Genomic DNA, 4,430 nt, shown 5'->3' with positions numbered 1-4,430 from the left:
TTGGTTCTCAATTTAGAGAGGCGTGGTCAAAGTGCTAACACGTGTGCAGAGTACAGTCAGGAGTGGTTACAGTGTTACAGCTTCGAGGATGGGACAGAGGCTGAAACAAGCAGACACCTGGATGTACCCAGCAGCTGCTAGCCATCTGTTTATGATTAGGAGATTGAGAATGTTCAACCGACCACTTGTCAGAGGCGGTAAATGTCATAATTTGTCGTATTATTTAATCTGTTCAGTCAATGTAACCGCTCAGGATTGGATTGAAAGTGATTTGTGTGCGAGCTAGCCACATGACAGTCACTTCCCTCAATTGAAACTTTGTCCCACATGCCTCCTGATGCACCTGTGCAGGGCTGCAAACAGGGACGGTTGGTTTAGGGGCCGCTAGGTGGCAGGCATAGGCCACAGGGGATGTTGGGCAAATGTCACCTGATATCTTAGACTTTAGTTTGAGATGAAACTGGCATCTGTTGTAGGGCTAACATTTTTTTTTTCATGAAGTTTCAAGTAGTCCACTGAGAAAAAAAGATGTCGAGAACACAGTACAGCAGTTTTTTGTGTTTATTTTGAAATAGCCAAGATAAGTGAGGCCAAGCTAAAGTAAATCTAACTCAAGTGGATGCACAAAAATGATGAATTTGATTTTTTTTTTGTTGCAAGATTGCAGATGGGAGTAGATTGAAAGTAAGTACTTCCTAAATGAGACTGACAAATATCAGTAGTAAACTCTGCCTCAAACCCCCAATCCCTGTCAAACATTTAAAAAGCAAAATCTTATCATGAATAAGCCACATTGACATTTGTCCAATGGCTGTCCTCTGCCTCCCCTCTGCAGCGTGTTGGCATTTCACCCCTCCGCCGTGCCAATATGTCCTCCCCCTCACTCACCAGCTCTCCCTCTGTCTGAAGCCAATCTGATTTGCCCCTGGGCTTCTGTCGGCAGGAAAAGAGGTGATAAACACCGCAACCATGACAACCGGTGAGCCAGACACACGCCTGAGTTCCTGTATCCTAATGGCTTTACTTGGCATCGTCTGCTGCTTTAATTCATCAAGTCTTGAAGCCCTTACCTGGCCTGATATTAAGACAGCCGGGACGGATGAAGGCAGAGTGGTTGCACCACAGTTTAAGCTGTCTCATCCTCGTCTTTTTAAGATAAACAGCTGGCCGGTCTCTACATCATGTGAGAGCAGTGTAAACACAAAAAAACTCCACATTTCTTAAAATAGAGCCTCTATCGCCCACTGAATAAACATTTCCTCAGTCTAATCAAAATTAAGAGAAATGTTAGCATATTGATTCCCCTGAAGGGCTCTGAAGCAGCAGACAGAAAGTGCCAATCTGATTCCCTCAAATATATCCTATTGATCCCTAATGGAGCCTTTGTGGAAACTCAGGGAATTATGTTTTCAGGGCAAAAGTTCCAACACCAAGCGGGCTGCAGCCATTGCTCTGACTCCAGTTGAAGGTTGTGGTAATAGTGAGGATAAGCAGCCTATTAGAAGTGTGTGAAAGTGCCTTTACATGCCCTGCTGCGTGAAACTTTCTGAGAAAAAATGGCCGCCTTGTGTTGGAGATCAATTGGACTGGCCCTCTGCAAACCATGAACCTCCTTTATAATACCGTCACATATGGCCTTTTCATGGTAAAGTATATATTGTGTTAGCGCAGCTGCAACGTGAGGCGTCATAATTCCTCTCTTTTTTCCACTTTTGTGCCTCTCGCTATGACTGAACCCAAATTGAAGTGCAGACAGGGCACCTCAGGCCTCCCCAGAAAAATGTGTCTGTGTAAAAACACAATGTAGAATGCAGCCAGCTGAATCATTGTGGGTTTGAGGAATTTGTCCTTCTCCTTTTTAGAGTCATTGAAGTAAGCAGTCACAGTGCAAGTCTTTACCTTAAGTTTCCAATGGGGCAAGGTTACCACAGCAACTGATTTGAATCCTAATTAAAACAGGAGATTCGATTAATTAGCTCAACCATGAATGTGTGTGTGTGATCATGTGTCTCTGTATGTGGCATATGTGTGGGAGTCGTCATGTTCCTTCTCTTGAGTCATGGTGTATTTGTGTGTAGTTATGCTAAGCGGGGAGGGGGCTTATATCCCTATATGTGTGTGTCTGTGTGTGTTTATGTGTGTGTGTAGATGAGCCTGAGGGTAAGCTTGTGAATCACGACTGTGTCTCCAACATGTGTGCTCATATGTGTGTATGTTTCGTGTCTCCCGGGAGGCTTGTCCTTGCCTGCGGTACCACTGTGTGAATCAGAGGTGAGTCCTCTGGAGTTGCCCTCTGCTTTAATCTGGAGCTAATGACAGAAACACCTACCCTCCTGGCCACCCCTACACCCCAGCCCCCTCCTTTCTTTCTCCCCCTCTATCTGTTTCCTCCTCACCCCTGTCTCTTCTCAACACATCTCAGCCATCCCCCCAAATTCCCACCGCTCATTCCCTCTCTCCCACAACCAGCCTGTTATTTTTCTTCTCCTCCCTCTCTTTCACTCTCTTTCTACTCTTTCCCACAGAGTGCACAGTGCCCTTGCCTGCCTTCCTGATTGCCTCATCCCGTGCTGTAAGAGACTGAGGGGCAGCGCGGGCCCCCAAAGAAACCAAGACACGTGTTAAGGGACAGCACAACAGTATGGGAACAACGTGTAGCCACAAGGAGATATTCTGACCCGTGGATTAGCAGAGGGAGGACTTAAACACGCTTGCACTCTTGTCAGTGTGTCTGATAGTCCTCCAGTTTTGAGTGTTTTTGTGTGTGTGAGTTTTGCATGCAAGCTTGTCCCAGTGGAAAGGTTGCAAGAAAAAAAAAAGCATAATTGGAGAGCGACAGAAAAAGATGACCACTTCCAGCAATGTTTCCACAGCGGAAGAGAAGAAGGAGTGAGCAGGCAGAGGGGAAGAAAAAAGGAAGAAAAAGAGGGGAAGAATGGCACGTAAACAAGTCTGAGTTGACAAGAGCACACGGGAGAATCAAATAAGGAAGCAAAGGAAGGCAAAAGATAGAGAGGAGGGAAGAAAGGGGAGCATCACAGAGCAAGCTAAGTATTATCTGACAGAAATGATGCAGATGAGAGAAAAGGACCAGCTTTGGAGGAAGCGGAGGAGGAAGAAAGGAGAAGTGGCTGGAGTAAAACAGCATGAATCCCCATCAATTTCAGCACTGGACAGCTCCACAGACAGCACTAGGCCAGTATAAATAGATCCCCTACTTTACAGGCCGCATCAATGCTCCAAAAAAAAGTGCTTTATGTGCGCAGAGCGGCTCCTGCCCCTGGAGAACAGACGTGCAGGTATCTGATGGTGCCTGATAACCATCTTCTCTCAGTTCCTCTCCGTTTGTTTTCTTAATTTAGTGAGCTTCCACGGTTCAACGACAACACCACGGTGAAGGAAAGCGGGTGTTTTTCTTCCCAGATTCTCCGTCACGGGGCATTGTTCCACTCTGAGGTAGACGATATAGCCTCAGGCCTGCATGGGATCACATTACTCCGGCCATGGATCTGGCATCACCAATCATAGAGCTGGAAAAAAGTAAATAACATCTAAAAAACCTCTTTGATATACTTCAGCTGCACGCCTGCATGTTAGAGGTGACCCATGTGTCTGTAAGCAATCTCTACAAATGCATGTGAGCGTGTTGCTGTGCATGCATGCCCAGTGCCTGCCAGCCTGTTTCCATTGTAAGCCAGCGTTAAGTAGCCTTGTGGGGAGGCTGTAATACAGACTAATGCACCTGAGAGCCCTGAAATCTATAACCATCATCTACATCTGCCTGATATTACTGGAACCGTCTCTGTTACTGTTTCTGATAGGAATCTCCAGGGAGAACTCTCCCCCCCCCCCCCGCATAGGGTGAGGTATGCATGGTGAGGTAGAGGAGGGAGTGTCTGTGTGGGTGTGTGTGTGTGTGTGTGCGTGTGTGAGGGAGACACGCACCTCTCCATTTCCTCAAGGTGATTCACCTTAATGCACGCTGAAATCAATGTGAAATTGAACTGAAAATTGAACTTTCAGCTCAGTAATGTGGAAGACATGTTGTTATTAAATCTTTTCCTATAGCCATGAAAGAGGCTGACTGATATTTGAATGCCTTTGAATGCTTGTTTTCAGCAGTGTGGCACCATGGTGTCCTTGAGGGAGAGCCTGTGTATTCTCCATCGGGGACCCCAGGCTTCACGAGGGGCCTATGCCTGTCACTTAGAGGCAGAATTGATGGAGTAGCGGCCACCCATAGGCGGTGATTAGCCAGTGTAGGAGGCTAAATTCCGTGTTGGTGGGGGGGCCTCAACCACTCGGAGTCTTGCGAGGCATCTGTTGCGCCCACCGCCTCCATTTGGCGGGACAGGTGTTTTGATGTATGCCTCACACGCGTCCAGGCCTCCCTGTAATCTTCGCTGTTTCCCTCTCAGAACTACGGTGGC

The sequence above is a fragment of the Notolabrus celidotus genome, chromosome 22 (assembly GCF_009762535.1).
Source record: "Notolabrus celidotus isolate fNotCel1 chromosome 22, fNotCel1.pri, whole genome shotgun sequence".
Taxonomy (NCBI): Eukaryota; Metazoa; Chordata; class Actinopteri; order Labriformes; family Labridae; genus Notolabrus; species Notolabrus celidotus.
This window is presented reverse-complemented; position numbering follows the sequence as displayed.